Source organism: Anomaloglossus baeobatrachus, chromosome 1 (genome assembly GCF_048569485.1).
Source record: "Anomaloglossus baeobatrachus isolate aAnoBae1 chromosome 1, aAnoBae1.hap1, whole genome shotgun sequence".
NCBI lineage: Eukaryota > Metazoa > Chordata > Amphibia > Anura > Aromobatidae > Anomaloglossus > Anomaloglossus baeobatrachus.
The window spans coordinates 619,946,683-619,964,237 of NC_134353.1; positions in this window are offsets into that span (position 1 = coordinate 619,946,683).

Consider the following 17,555-nt stretch of genomic DNA (forward strand, 5'->3'; position numbering starts at 1 on the left):
CACTCTGGCAAAAGATAACGGAGTCTCTGGTAAACCAAACGGTAGAATAGACGGGGCCCACAGTCGGCTGCGGTGTTCTCCCTGGACGGGTTGGTGGCGGCTGTCGTTCCCCTTGCACCGATATTATGTTCTGAATGACTCCTGTGCCTGGACACTGGTAGTCTGCTCCCCGGCATGTAAGTGTCATAGGAGCCCGTTTGCCCGCAGGCACTGGCCCTTTGGATCTCTTGCCTTTGGCGGTGGCACTTATCCGGGATGGTTGGGCTGTTGCCGTTAATCGGGACTTGGGTGGGAATGAACCCCTGAGGTCCAGACCGCAATCAGCAAATTTGACTATCAGGGTGACTTCTAGCCTAGTCGGGGTCTGAGTACGCTGCCTTGGTGCTTGGCTCAAATCGGCTCCCCGGTTTGGTACTGGCGGGCCACCGCCCGACTCCGGTCCTACGGTTCCACTGACAGTACACCATCTCCTGCAGACGGCCACCACCGTCTGCCGACCTTGCTGGAGGTGCCTGCGCTCCGACTCAGACACCTAAACAGTCCATGGCAGGCCTGATCCAAGGTCTGCCCTTCACATTCCTTCCTCACTCCTCACTCTCTGCTCTCTCCTCACTGACTCCTACTCACTGACTGACTGACTGCTTGTTTTTCCCACCTCCAGGCCTGTGAACTCCTTGGTGGGCGGAGTCAACCACCTGGCTCCGCCCCACCAGGTGTGGATATCAGACCCTGGAGGGTGGCAACAAGGATTTCTGTGTGACTGTTGTCACCTATCCGGGGAAGGGGTGTGTATAGTGTTGTGTCTGTGACTACCTGGCTAGTCCAGGGCGTCACACAGGCATAATATAATTTAATTTCATGAAAATTTTGAAAGAATATGATTTGTATAGAAAATGTCTTTGGCCTTCTTCACACATCTGGGGAAAAAATGCACATCTTGCAAGGTTTATTTTGGACATCTGTATAACCATCCATGTGTTCTCTGTGTGTCCTTTGTGTGCCATCTGTGTGTTTGTGTGACACATTTGTGTAACAATTGTGTGACATCCGTGTGATTGCTACTGGAATGATACTGAACTGAATGGTTTGTTACTTTTACAAGATGTGCAAAGCTAGAAAAATGATTGATCGATAGAGAGATAAATATGTGATAGAGGTCAAACAAATGAATAATGTCGCACCCTTCTATATTTTGTAAACTTGCACTCTTTAATGCATTTCATGTGGCACTAAAGGGTCTTTAGCCTTGTATTTAGCCACAAAAACATAATTAAAAAGAAATGACGTGGCTTCCTCTCTATTTTTGGTAGCCAGCTAAGTCAAAGCTGAAGTCCCCAGCTGTGTGTTTTAGCTTGACTGGTTATCAAAAATAGAGGCTCCCAATGACTTTTTTTTAAATTATTTAAATAAATAAAAAATTATGTGAGCTCCTGCCCATTTTGGATAACCAGCCAAAGTGAAGCTGACAACAAGGGTCTGTTATTCTTAGGGTGAGAAGGGCCATTCTTATTGATACCTTTGAAACCTAAAAATAGCAGGCCGCAGCCGTCCCAGTAGTGGTGCATCCATTAGAGGGATATTTTTCAAGGATACAAGAAAATAGACCTGAATTAGAAAAACATCCATGGATGGATTCGATATGTAGATGACGTGTGGCTTATTAGGGATGGACCTGTAAATCAATTAGAACAATTGATAACAAAATTAAACAACAATGTTTTAAGCATCCAACTTATCTTCAAGTATGTATTTAATTTAATTTTTATTACTACAAAAAATACAAAAAACAGTTTATTATATTAAAATTGAATATAAATGCAGTTTATACAATAATCCATAAACTGCATTTATATTCAATTTTAATATAATAAACTGTTTTTTGTATTTTTTGTAGTAATAAAAATTAATTAAATATAGAACAGTTTCTGTATTTACTATAATATAATGGTGTTAATTATTTATGGGTCTTTAAACTCCCAGAAGGGTTGAGTTATGGTTACTAGTGTCTTATGTGGGAGTGACCCGATGAATAAAGAATGAGGTCCTGTTTCTGCCCTATCTTTGTTGCTAATTATCTTCAAGTATGGAAGAGATCTGAAGGAGGTGGGCGGGATGTTTACGTCCCGCTCATCTCCGCCCCTCCGCTTCTATTGGCCGACCGCTGTGTGACGTCGCTGTGACGCCGAACGTCCCTTCCTCTTAAGGAAGAGGATGTTCGCCACCCACAGCGAGGTCGTTCGAGAGGTAAGTACGTGTGACGGAGGGTTTCAACATTAAGCGACACGGGCAAGAAATTGCCCGTGCCGCAAAAACGATGGGGGCGGGTGTGATCGCAAATGCGATCGCACGATTACTTGTAACGTGTAAAGCAGCCTTAAGTAAACATGGCTATAAGAGAGAAAACAATCAACTAGAGATTTATTGCTATATGAAAGTAGAAGAGAAAAACAGAACTTAGGAATAAGATCAAGTATGTTGAATTACTACATATTCTAAACAATTATAAAACAGAATTTAGGGATAGCAGATGGAATAAAACGCAATCTAATAAAGCCACTCCAAGAGTACATATAATCAAAAAGGAGAAAAAGGAGTCTTAACGGGCCAAACATGATATAAATGAAAGACATAAAGTCCCTTATGCGTATCAAAATATAATTATATTTATTAAATAGTCAAAATTACACAAGGAGACAATATATAAGGTGATCATAATAAAAGGTCATAAAGTGCAGGAGATGGATCCCAGAAAATGGTTCCCAAACCCAGGGTCTCTGCCATATTAATTACAAAGGCATAGGGAAATGTAGCAATGCTCCCTATAAAATACAAGGAGATTATAGAAAATACCACAGAAGCATTGAAACGCACGATTAATTAAGCATCGCACGATTAATTGTAACGTGTAAAGCAGCCTTAAGTAAACATGGCTATAAGAGAGAAAACGATCAACTAGAGATTTATTGCTAGATGAAAGTAGAAGAGAAAAACAGAACTTAGGAAATAAGATCAAGTATGTTGAATTACTACATATTCTAAACAATGGCTGTGGATTTGAATATTCTTGGAAGCTCTCATGACTTGTTGAAGATCTTATGACATCACTGCTTCTGGCTTCTGAATTTGGGACTGCCATGACCTGTTATTGGATTAATCTTACTTGTAAAGAATCTGGACTCCAGTTATCTCATCTCCTGAAGTTTTGGTTGCCATTCACAATAATTGAATTATAGTCATTTGTAAAAAACCTGGACTTCATTCCACTCTACCTAGATCAAGGTTATTTCAAAAGCCAAGAAGTAGAGATGAGCAAACCCATGAAAGCTTGATTTGTTGCAGCTGGACTTTTGTAAAAGTTCTATTTGGGCTCCTAATTTGACGTGAAACCCAATGGAAGTCACTAATTAGACAGTCCAGGACTTCACCCACATGCAGCCAGGCATAAACAGATCACTTCTTTGGATGGGATTTTTCCATTTTTTTGGGGGGAGTGGACACTACATATGATCATGATGTTGTTAACCCCAATGTAAGCCAATCAAACACTGCAGGCAGCTCACACTGGGATGAGCGCTGAGCATAGGGCACATCACTGATCACGCAAGTAGTTTGCATATGAATAGCACTCAATCACCAAACTCTAAATATGTTTTTTTTGTGTAAAGTCTGTGTTTGGCACAAACACTAAATGCCGAACCTCGGGTTTGCTCATCTCTACTAAGGAGATTTTTTAAAAGATCTCTGACTCTTCACGGATTCCCTGCATTTTTTCCAGTATTCCTTATGTTTTTTTCCCCCAGTTTTCTTTTTATTTTTTATTGATTGACTGTTTCCACATCACATGAGAATTATTTTTTTCTGTTCATTCCCTATACATACATTTCAAATGTATATGTAAAACCCCTCACTTCATCCACCCCTGCCCCAACCACCTCTTTGCCCCCTCCTCTTCATATTTTTTATTTTCTTTAATTTACTTTAAGTCTATTTATTTTCATCTACTGTCACCTCGCTATTTTTATTGTTTTGTTTTTATTGCTTTGCATTTTCATTACTGTTGTAATGTATATTGATTTTGAATATACTTAAAAAATATTATAATGCATTGACTCTGTGCATGTGCCATAGTTTGAATACTCCCCATTTGATCAAGATGAGACTGTTCAATACTCCCTTTAATTACACATATTTAGGATAGCATTCCATTCATTCCCAGCTCAATTCTTTGCACTCCCACTCTCGTTTCACTAATGCTCTCCAATGCACAGAAACTGGAAGTCACTGTTCAAACAATGAGAAGCCAGCAGGTGCTCAATGCGCTGCTAATATCGCCAGCGGTATTTAAACAATTAATATTTTGTATCCCTCTAATGGTTGACACAGACTACTTTAAAGTCACAATCCATTCCTCTAATACACAGCCCCGGAGGAAGGGAGGAGAAATGGTGTGGAGTGGAGAGACACATACCCCAGTGACTCTTACAGTCATCCATATCCATGTAAGTACAAATGTATAGATTATTTTACATTACTACAATGGTTATATTACAGCTGATATGTCCTACTTCGCTGACTTTAGTAAGCATATAATCTATTAATTGATCTATAAATCGAGGTACATATTCTGTAATTTTGCACTTGCACTTTGCCATAGCTTATGGTGATTGTGGGCTTATACATACCGGCTCCTATGAACTCTGTATTTTGTATGTGTTTACTCATATGAGCTATTCCCTGTTCATACCTATTTTATCTTTACTTGTGTTTTAAACATTTAAATACAATTATGACTATTTTTTTTAATCATTTGCTATGGTATGTAGTTGAAACCAGAAGTTTACACACTATTTAAAAAGACATATATGCATGTTTTTCTCACTATCTGACATGAAATGAGAATAAACCTTTCCCCTTTTAGGTCAATTAGGATTTGCTAAATTATTTATATTTGCAAAATGCCAGAATAATTGGAACAAGTAAATATTTTAAGGCATTTTTATTACTGTCTGCAAAATCAAGCGTTTACATACATTTTATTAGTATTTGGTACTAATGGCCTTAAACTGTATAACTTAGGTAAAACATTTTGGATATCTTTCCACAAGCTGCTCACAATAGTTGGTAGGAATTTGGACCCAATCCTCCTGATAGAACTGGTGTAACTGAGCCATGTTTGTAGGTCGACTTATTCGCACCTGTCTTTTCTGCTTTACCCATAAATTTTCGATAGGATTGAGATCGGGACTTTGTGATGGCCACTCCAAAACATTGACCTTTTTTATCTTTAAGACACTTTGTAACCAGTTTAGCAGTTTGCTTCTGGTCATTGTTCATTTGGAAGACCCATTTACACCCAAGCTTTAAGTTCCTGATTGATGTCTTGAAGTGTTGCTTCAGTATTGACATATAATCTTTCTTCATGATGCCATCTATTTTGTGAAGAGCACCAGTTCCTCCTGCAGCAAAACAACTTCTCAAAATGATGCTGCACCTCTTGTTTCACAGATGGGATGGTGTCCTTAGACTTCAGTGCTCCCTGTGATGTTTAAAGTTTTGGAAATATTTTTGTTACCAAATCCGGCTTTAATCTTCTCCACAACAGTATCATGGACCTGCCTATTGTGTTCCTTGGTCTTCATGATGCTATCTGCGATTTAAGCAGAATACTGAGACTATCACAGAGCAGGTACATTTATACGGAGACTTGATTACACACAGGTGGCTTATATTTATCATCATCGGTCATTTAGGACAACATTGGATCATTCAGAGATGCTCAATTAACTTTTGGAATGAGTTTGCTGCACTGAAAGTAAAGGGGACGAGTAATATTGCTCGCCCCACTTTTCAGTTATTTATTTTTTTAAAAAGTTTAAAAATAAGCAATAAATTTCATTCAAATTCACAATTGTGTCCCACAAGTTGTTGATTCTTTAACATAACATTAAAATTTTTATCTTTATGTTTGAAGCCTGAAATGTGGGAAAAGGTTGAAAAATTCAAGGGGGCCGAATACTTTCGCAAAGCACTGTATTTTTTTTAAGCATTTATTTTCTTTTTTTCCTGTATTATCTTCCTAATCTTTATAAATCTTGATAAAAATAATGTGAACAGAAAAATATTTAGAATATCATCTTTTATTTCCTTTACACTTCACAAATGCTTGCTACTTAGTGTTGGCATATTACATAAAAGCTCCATAAAGTACATTTAAACTTGTGGACGCTGTGTAAAAAAATGGGGAAAAGTTCAAGGGATACAAATGCTTTCTGTAACAAATTTTTTATTGACATGTATCATACAAATAGCACAAAAATGCATTTTCATTATTTCAAGATTTAACAGCCTAATACATCTAATGTAAAAGTAAAATTAGTACACCTGAAGCCGATCAACATGAAAAGAGAGAGCTACTTATGACCCAAGCAAGCAGCTCCATACAAATAGTCACGTAATGATGCCTATCGCACTTACTACCTTCGCACGTACAAACCTGTAGTTCTTACATTTCATTTGGTATTCTCATGTTGCAATTATTAATGTTACATTCAACTACATGTATATTTAGAAACGGCAAACCATTTTTCCTAATTTAGTTCAAACATATACGCTTTAGCCAATCTACTTGCGACCATGTGTTCCCTGACGCAATTGTGATGAATTTTAATAATGATCTCCTGCACAGAAGGTACTGATACTGAGGGCATCTTCCAATTTTTTGCTATGCTAGCCCTTACCACTGTTAGGAGATGGGATATTATAGTATCATCTTCGTAAGGCAGCATTTCCAGGTACAACTCAAGATCATAGCCCAGAATTGATTTAATTAGTTGCTGCATGGACTTCCAGAGATAGTGGGCCCCACCACATTCCCACCATATATGCATTAAGGACCCCATACAACTATTACATTGCCAATATATGCTTGATGACTGTGGGAATATTTTGTTAAGCATAGCTGGTGTGTAATACAACCGATAAAGTAGCTTCCTGGAAACTTCTAAATGATTAACGCAAGGTGATGTTGTCCTATGTAGCCGAAATGCATTTAACCATTTCTCTTTCGAGTAATTATTACCAACATCTCTTTCCCAATTTTTAACGCATAGCAGTGAGTACCGATTGGTATTTGCATTAAGAGCTGCATATGCTTTCAAAATATCCTAAGCAGGGTTTTTGTTAACCGAGAAAAAATTTTCATAAGGAGATACCAGTGGATCTAATTTTGGCGCTATACTAGCTAAAAGATGCCTAATCTGCAAGTACTTGTAGAAGTCCCTCTTGTGGACCTTGAATTTATCTACTATGTCAGAGAAAGCCATTAAAATCAGAAGCACACATAATGTTTCTGTGGTGCCCTGGCCTATCAGGTCGTCACAGGACATTGTGCAATCTGCCCTTCTGCATGGTATCCTTCTCCTCCTTGGTTACGGGATCCTCTCCTTTGGTGTTGCTAGGAACAAGCTTATCAACATCATAAAAACACACTGCATCACACCCACAAGACACACCAATGGGTAGCCTGAAGGGAATAAAGCTGCCTACTTGGGGGGTTGGTAAGGGAGGGTCAGGAGTGTCAGGAGCAGTTCAGTTGTGTCGTGACTCTTGAGAGGAGAGGTCACACATTAGTTGGAGGCGGTTAGGAGCTGGGCTCCTCAGTTACTAGGTGGCAGACGTTGGTCTGGGCCTGGTAGGAGCTGGAACCCCAGTCGCAGGGGATCGTGTCAAGGGGCACGGAACTGCCGAGCAGGGCAGCCGGCGGCCTTGAGCCATCTCCGGGCAGGGGACAGGGCATGGTGGGGTATGTGGACCCTAGGCCGGGAAGTAGCGTCATGTGTCCTTGTAATTTACCTGACAAAGGCGAAGACTTCACTCGTCTTCCACCCACTCCAAAATCGGGGTACTAGCGCAATGAGGAGGATAGGATTTTCCCAATACATAGTCCAGAAAATCCCAAGCGTGAACCCTGAGAGCAAGCGCACTCCGTTAGCCATACGGGTGAGCGGGACCCGACTTATAGGGGCCAACCAGTAAAGAAAGTGCCAAGGAAAAGGTCACAGGCTAGCAAGCAACACCATCGGGCACGGGATCCCAGCGTACTCCCTCCCTGCTACAGCGGTGCTAAGAATTCCGGTTTACAAGTTGTCGGTGTCAGCGTTATTGGACTGAGTGAGTACGCAGTGACCCTTTGCTCCCCAACGGTGCTCCCCACTCACCATCACCAAGCCCTGGGGCACTTCCCCTTACCCACGGGGGGGTTAAAAACTTGGCTGCCACTCCATTGCCACCGGGCATTCCCAACAGCAGCGGTGGTATTCCACCTTAGCACACACCGTGGGTGGCGTCATGAACTCTAACCACAAAATCCCCTGTAAATACCCCCTTTTATTTTGGGTGACCGCGCGACCCCTCCCGGGTCCGGAGACTCCTCGAGACACCGCAAATCTGGATCCAAGCAGCAGCCCGGCTGCTGGCGCTTGGGCGGTACATTTCCTGTTAGTAAAATGCCCTTGGTTACCCACTCATCTAAGTTTACAAAGGGAATAACTTTGTGAATAGCTGGGACCGGGATCTAATCTACTCTGCTGGGAATCAACCAGCAACCAATATTTTGAGCTAACCACATACTAACTCCCGTGCAAATAGTTGGATACTTAGGGATCCTTACGTCGATTGATAGGCAAAGATGCCATAAGAATGATGACATTAAGGGGTACCCTGTTAATTGTGTTTCCAACTTTACCCATAATTTGCATGGGTCATCCACCCACCAATATCTAAGTTGGTCCATTAAAGAGGCTTTGTAGTAGGCGCGAATATTAGACTATCCCAAACCTCCCTTTTCCTCCGGCATATAAAGAATTTTCATTGAAACTCTAGCTCTCTGCTGGCTCCATAAAAAAGCCTGTTAGAATTGACTGAAGTTTTTTCAGGTAGACACAGATACTAAAATGGTAAATTGCAGAAGTAGTAGAGGATTTGGGGCAGTATCATCATTTTAGCTATAGAAACTCATCCAATCCATGACACTGGAAATCTACTATACTTTTTGCATGTCTTTCAATATATTGTGCATCAGGATCAAGTAGTTGGCTGATTCAAAGGGCGGCTTTGCACGTTGCGACATCGCAAGCCAATGCTGCAATGTCGCATGCGATAGTTCCCGCCCCCGTCGCAGGTACGATATCGTGTGATAGTTGGCGTAGTGAAAATTATCGCTAAGCCAGCTTCACATCCACTCACCTGCCCTGCGACCGTCGCTCTGGCCGGCGACCCGCCTCCTTCCTAAGGGGGTGGGTCGTGCGGCGTCATAGCGACGTCACGCGGCAGGCGGCCAATAGCGGCGGAGGGGCGGAGATGAGCAGGATGTAAACATCCCGCCCACCTCCTTCCTTCCGCATATCCTACAGAAGCCGCGGTGACGCCGGTAGGAGATGTTCCTCGCTCCTGCGACTTCACACACAGCGATGTGTGCTGCCGCAGGAGCGAGCAACAACATCGGACCGTCGCGTCAGCGTAATTATGGATTACGCCGACGCTGCACCGGTGATACGATTACGACGATTTTGCGCTCGTTAATCGTATCATCTAGGCTTTACACACTACGATGTCGCATGCGATGCCGGATGTGCGTCACTTTCATTTTGACCCCACCGACATCGTACCTGCGATGTCGTAGTGTGCAAAGCCCGCCTAAGTCTTTTGTTTGGTAGGTCAAGAGAAATCCCAAGTAAGGCATTTTATAATGTACCTATACCAGTGGGAACTCCTTCAAACATGCCTTATTGTTTGGGAATCCCATATTCAATATCATTGACTTATTCACATTTACTTTATAAAAGCTAGTCTGACCAAATTGGGCTATAATCCGTAAAATATGTTTCAAATACTCTCTAGAGTTCCTAATACACAACATGACAACATCCGTGAATAATCCTATCTTATTATCTAAATTCCCTACTTTGTTTCATGAGACCTACTTGTGCTGTATGAATCATCTGGACAAAGGGCTCCATTAATAACACAAAAATCAATAGAGAAAGTAGGCACCCGTTGAATATAGAAAATCTTTTGGGCAATACCCCGATTGAGTACATTTGTGCTGAGGGAAATGTGTAGAGTGCCAATATGGATGATAAAATAAACCTCGAGAATCCAAATCGTTGGAGCACCTCCCTTAAGTAGCCCCAGTGGATCCTATCAAAGGCCTTCTCTACGTCTAAGGAAGAAGCAGAGAAGGCATCTGACTACCCTCCACCTCTGCTATAAGATCAATGATGCAACATGTGCCATCACTTGTTTGCCGGTTCTTTAGATGAGCGAACCGGTTGTGGTTCGGCTCGAGTTCGGTTCGTCGAACGGAGGTCCCGTTCGAGTTCAGTTCGTCGAACGTTCGACGAACCAAACTCAAACCTATAGGATATAATGGGAGGCAATCACAAACACATAAAAATGCATGATAAATGTACACAAACAGTTAATAAACATTGCTGTAACACTTACCGGTCCCCGCGATCCCTCCTGCACTCTGTCTCCTGCCGGTATTCCATCCGATGATCGCTGAATCCTCCCGGTGACCAGCACTGCCAGCAGTGATGCAGGACCTATCGTGATGTCAAAATAGCCATGTGACCAGTCACGTGGCTATTATCTCATTGGCTACAGACTGGTCACATGACTATGACGCGTCATGTAGGAACTGCGAGTGCATCTCTCCGGTACACGGTGCACATTTGTGTATCGCTGTGTACCGGCGACATGCTCTAGCACACGGTCGACTCCCCGTTCCGTTAGGGACCGGCTGACACAGCCGGTCATTAACGTAGATCACCTTTGCCAAAACAACGCAGTTAGCGGTGACGTCACCGCTAACCGCGGCTCCGGGAGCACCGTTGCTATGGTAACGCATCTGTCAGCGTTACCGCTGACAGCCAGCAGCACTGATCACTCACGGAGTGAAGGCTGCACGGGGAGCAGCAGCGTCTTCCCCCATGCAGCAGTGATGGAGCAGAGCTGCATTTGTTGAACGAGAAAGACAGAAGACCATGGATCGTGGAGGGCTGACAGGGGGTAATAAAGATGGAGTCTCTAATGTGTCTGTGTATTTATTTCTATTAAAGTATTTTTTCTCTGTGTGGTGTTTTTTTTAACCCTTTATTGGAGATTCTTAATGGCTGGGTCAAACGTGCCTGACATTAAGAATCTCTGGCTTAATACTGGCTAGTAAAACAAATTCAGTATTAACTCATGATTACCCAACAATCTACCCGGCTCCATGGCTGTTGGAAGAGTTGGATACAGCGCCAGATGATGGCGCTTCTATGAGAGCGCCATTTTCTGGGGCGGCTGTGGACTGCAATTCGCAGGAGAGGTGCCCAGAAACCTCGGGCTAACCCGTGCTGCGGATTCCAATCCCCAGCTGCCTAGTTGTACCTGGCTGGACACAAAAATGGGGCGAAGCCCACGTCATTTGTTTTTTAATTTTTTCATGAAATAAGTGAAATAATTAAAAAAAACGGGCTTCCCTATATTTTTGATTCCCAGCCGGGTACAAATAGGCAACTGGGGGTTGGAGGCAGCCCGTGGCTACCTGCTGTACCTGGCTAGCATACAAAAATATGGCGAAGCCCACGTCATTTTTTTGGTGGGCAAAAAACTTCTGCATACAGTCCTGGATGGATATACCAAGTAGTCTACAGACAATTGTTAGCGCTTGACCCCAATAACCATTAAATCTGCAGCTAGGTTTGTGGGCAAAAAATCCCCTTTAATTTGCCTGGAATCAGAAATGAATTTTAATTGAGAGTTTTTAAAATAAAAAATCCCCAATAAACCAGCGCTGATAAGAGGGTTTTTTTATTAATATTTTATACTTTTTATTGCTATCCTTGTTTAGACACAAAATTATTCAAAACAATTCAAACAATAGAACAAGGAAAAAAAAAGAAGAATAAACCACATATGGTAGAAATAAAAATAAAAGTAAAAATAAAGAATAAGTAATTGATAGTGCAGCAAACAGATACCAAGTGTCTGGTTGCAGTACCCCGGCCGGTAGTAGAGCAATTATTAAATCTAGTATAGTATATTAAGTGATGCTTCAAGGCATATGATATTTAATGCCAATTGAAACTATCACTGCAATATGATTTTTCAGATACCTGGAGAGTTTTTTTCAATCCATAAGCAAAAAGGTTTTTAATAGAGGCTTAAATTATAAGCAGCAATTTCAGCGTTCCAAGTGCCTTTAAATGAATTTGAAGAAACTGCACTTCAGGATTGGAGTGAGGATAAGGTGCCCCAGCTCATCAAGTGTTCCAATAGGAGTTTACCTCATCCTCACTACAATCCTGAAGTGCAGTTTCTTCAAATTCATTTAAAGGCACTTGGAACGCTGAAATTGCTACTTATAATTTAAGCCTCTGTTAAAAACCTTTTTGCTTATGGATTGAAAAAAACTCTCCAGGTATCTGAAAAATCATATTGCAGTGATAGTTTCAATTGGCATTAAATATCATATGCCATGAAGCATCACTTAATATACTATACTAGATTTAATAATTGCTCAACTACCGGCCGGGGTACTGCAACCAGACACCTGGTATCTGTTTGCTGCACTATCAATTACTTATTCTTTATTTTTACTTTTATTTTTATTTCTACCATATGTGGTTTATTCTTCTTTCTTTTTCCTTGTTCTATTGTGTGAATTGTTTTGAATAAATTTGTGTCTAAAACAAGGATAGCAATAAAAAGTATAAAAAATTAATAAAAAAACCTCTTATCAGCGCTGGTTTATTGGGGATTTTTTATTTTAAAAAATCTCAATTAAAATTCAGTCCTGGATGGAGTATGCTGAGCCTTGTAGTTCTGCAGCTGCTGTCTGCTCTTCTCCATACAGACAGACAGCAGCTGCAGAACTACAAGGCTCAGCATACTCCATCCAGGACTGTATGCAGAAGTTTTTTGCCCCCTGAAAAAATTATGTGGGCTTCGCCATATTTTTGTATGCTAGCCAGGTACAGCAGGCAGGTACAGTTGCCCCCAACCCCCAGTTGCCTATTTGTACCCGGCTGGGAACCAAAAATAAAGGGAAGCCCTTTTTTTATTATTTCATGAATTTCATGAAATAATTAGAAAACAAATGACGTAGGCTTCGCCCCATTTTTGTGTCCAGCAAGGTACAACTAGGCAGCTGGGGATTGGAATCCGCAGCACAGGTTGGCCTGAGCTTTCTGGGCCCCACTGCTGCGAATTGCAGTCTGCAGCCACCTCAGAAAATGGCACTTTCATAGAAGCACCATCTTCTGGCGCTGTATCCAACTCTTCCAGCACCTGCCTGCTATACCTGGCTAGCATACAAAAATATGGCGAAGCTCACGTCCTTTTTTTGTAGTTTTTTGGCAAAAAAAATAAAAAATGCTTCCCTGGATTTTACATTGCCAGTGAAGGTAACACCAAGCAGTGGGGTTTAGCAGCCAGTAGCTGCTTGGATTACCCATAGCTAGCAATACAAAAAATGCAGCGGGAGCCCATATATATTTTTTTTAATTATTTATTTAAATAACTAAAAACAAAATGGGCTTCCCTGTATTTTGATTGCTGGAGATCACAGTGCTGTAAAAATAAATCTATAAAAAAAATGATGTAGCGCTCCGCGGTATTTTTGATTCTCAGCGCAGATAAAGCAGAGAGCTTTGGGTTGCCACCCCCATCTGCCTGCCGTTACCTTGGTTGGCAATCAAAATACAGGGAAGCCCATTAATTTTTTCTATTTAAAAAATAGTTAAAAAAAAATGACGTTGGGTCCCCCCATTTTTGATAGCCAGCTAGGGTAAAGCAGACGGCTGTAGCCTGAAAACCACAGCTGGCAGCTTTACCGTGGTTGGGGATCCAATGTGGAGGTCCCCTCAGGCTCTTTTTTATAATTATTTTATAAATATTAATAATTACACAAAAAAAGTAGGGTCCCCCCCAAATTGGATCACCAGCCAAGGTAAAGCGGACAGCTGTGGTCTGGTATTCTCAGGGTGGGAAGGTCCATAGTTATTGGGCCTTCACAGCCTAAAAATAGCAGGCCGCAGGCACCCCAGACGTGGCACATCCACTAGATGCGCCAATCCTGGCGCTTCACCCCAGCTCATCCCGTGCCCTGGTGCAGTGGCAAACGGGGTAATAAATCGGGTTGATACTAGCTGTAAGGTCCCCTGACATCAAGCCCAGCAGTTTGTGATGTCATGGCGTCTATTAGATACCCAACTTAACAACAGAGCTCGCTGTTTAGATGTGTTTTCTTGTGGCATATAACGGACTCTCATATTTGGTAGTCGTTCAGCAGGCAAACTATAAAAGCAAATCCCTCCATTTGGAAATGTAGTATATAGCTCTCCTGATCAATTATGTTCCTTACCTCATGAGCAGGGCATTGCAGTAATAATAATAATAATTTATTCAATTATATAGCGTTATTAATTCTATAGCGCTGTATGTCTTTGGAGTGTGGGAGGAAACCGGAGTACCCAGAGGAAACCCATGCAAACACGGGGAGAACATACAAACTCCTTGCAGATGGTGTTCTTGGTGAGAATTGAACCCAGGACCTCAGCGCTGCAAGATTGCAGTGCTAACCACTGAGCCACAGTGCCACCCATTTAGCTTACAGATGCATAACCACCACTCACTGTGTCTGAACACAGGAAGCTGAGCTGACAGCCGCTCTGTGCATGCGGCAGCGTCTATTGTGAAGGAGAGGGCCGTGGGGGAATCAATGCTGCACAGGTACCGTGGGACACCGGGGAACACCGGTGGGGTTACAGGCGGTGACCTGGCAGGGCCTGGGGAGGAGTTTTCTGTCGCATGTGTCATGGCACATGCGACAGAAATCAGAGGAGTAGGGTGAATGCGGCCGGCGCGCTGCTGTGCGTGCAGCCATCTTGGATTTCTGGGAGGGCATCAGGGGGGGAACTTTGGCGACACCGTGGGACCGGAGGGGACCGGGGAGGAGATTTATCATGTTTGTTCATGCCAGATGGGAGATAAATAATTTTTTACCGGCGCTGTCATTTACTGTAACGTGATCATCGGTGTACGGTGTATACCTGTGATCACGTGAGCGGGGACCGGAAAAACCGTCCTGAATCATGATATCCAGGGTCTCAGCTAGCCCTGAATCCCCGGAGATTTTCTGACGCTGGGGGGCGTTATTCACTTATTTCTGCCTGCTGTTTATAAACGGCAGATCAGAATAAGGCTACATTAACACGACCTATCCATTTTTGCGGTCTGCAAAAAACAGTCCGTTTTTTTTCACGGGTGCATCCGTGTGGCATCCGTTTTCGTTCCGTAGACGGTCCGTATGTCATCTGTTTGTCATCCGTGTGCCTTCCGTTTTTTTTGTGTACTGCAAAAAAACTGAAGGAGGGTAAATGCAGAAATTTACCCAGGATCCATAGCTTCATCCTACATGAGGCAGTCACATGTTCACTCCAGTGCCATTTTCTACTGCTTTTCACAGCGTAGAGCGCTCTGGTGATTTTCTTGTGCACTTCATATCAGTCTTTTCTGTCATTATAATGGCAGAAAGACACATAATGTCTCACTCTCCTGCATTTTGTAATTTTGCACCCTTTGGTGCCTTTCATGTGGCACTAAGGGGTGCTTAGCTTTGTATTTAGCCAAAAAAATGAAAAAAAAAATGACGTAGGGTTCCCCCTATTTTTGTAGCCAGCAAGGGTAAAGCAGACGGCTGCAGCCTGCAGACCATAGCTGGCAACCTCACCTTGGCTGGTAATCCAAAACTGAGGGCACTCCACGCTGTTATTTTAAATTAAATAAATAATTAAAAAAAAAATCACCAGCCAAGGTAAAGCAGACAGCTGGGGTCTGATATTCTCAGACTAGGGAGGTCTATGGTTACTGGACTCTCCCCAGCCTAAAAATAGCAGTCCGCAGCTGCCCCAGAAGTGGCACATCCATTAGATGTGCCAATCCTGGTGCTTCGACCCAGCTCATCCCGCACCCTGGTGTGGTGGCAAACGGGGTAATATATGGGGTTAATACCAGATGTGTAATGTCACCTGGCATCAAGCCCTGGGGTTGGTGAGGTCAGGCGTCTATCAGATACCCGACATCACCAACCCAGTCAGTAATAAAAAAAAATAGACGACAAACACAATTTTATTTGAAAAAATACTCCCCAATACATTCCCTCTTTAACCAATTTAACAGAAGGACAAACAAATCCAGGTCTGGTGTAATCCAAGGGGTTGCCATGACGATCCACACTGCCCCAGTCAATGAAGAGCAGGATCTTCCCCATTGGCTGGGAGAGCAGTGCAGTGACCTGAGCTAACATCAATGGGTCAGCCCAGGTCACTGCAGGGGATGACAAGTGCTGCTGTCAGCGAGGTACATTACCTGCGCTGATCTCCTGCACTGCCGACAGCACCTGTCACTGAGTTCAATGACCGCCGCCTTCACAGCCAAGTATCGCGAGAGGCCCGTGACATCACCGCTAGTCAGTCTCGGGTCGGAAGCGAGAGAAGGTGATGTGACAAGCGGCGGCCATGGAGGACAGTGACAGCGCTGAGGTCGGGACTTCATCACCGCAGGTAAGCCGAGCGGGACCATGTGTGCAGAGTGCCAGGAGGACGTCAGTGTCGTGGACTGCATGGCTGGGGACGTGTGTGTGTGTGTGTGTGTGTATGTATGTGTACATGCCGCGTGCAGGAGGGGGTGGAGCGAGCTGAGCGAGCTGAGCGGGGAAGTGTGGGCTTCCTGCACGTAACTAGGATAAACATCGGGTTACTAACCAAAGCGCTTTGCTTGGATACCCGATGTTTATCTTGGTTACCAGCTTCTGGCAGGCTGCCAGCGATGGCTCCTGCACACTGTAGCTGTAAAAAGCCCTGCTTTTTGCTGCTAGAACCGTTCTCGAACGTATCTAGAACTATCGAGCTTTAGCAAAAAGCTCGAGTCCTAGTTCTATCTAGAACAGCCCCCAAAATCACTCGAGCCGCGACATGGAGAACCTCGAACCGCGAACCGCGCTCAACTCTATTCTTTACTAAGTCGACTTGATCTTTCTGTAGAAGATCTTGTTGTATATTAATAAGTTTAATAGTTATTGCTTTGGCATACAGTTTGATATCCAAATTTATTATAGAGATTGACCTAAAATTTGCTTGAGTAACTGATTTTTTCATGGATTTGGGTAGGATGATAATGTAAGCATTGAGCATTTCTCTTGGGAATGATCCCTTTTGTGACGCTTCGTTAAAAAGTCTCACTAGATAAAGAAACAGTGCCATTTTGTACTTATTTTAAAAATCGTTTGAGATACAATTTGGCCCCGGATCCTTGTGTAGCTTTAATGAATCTATAGCGTTTATGATTTCTACCAACTGAGAACGGCTGGTAGAGATTTTCCTTTTGTATAGTGATTAATTGTGGCAGCTTGACATTATTTTGTACTAGCTGTACTACCCAGCTTCGCCTGGGTTAATAACTGTTGTTAACAAAATAGAATGTATTAACAAAAATTTATTCTACACACA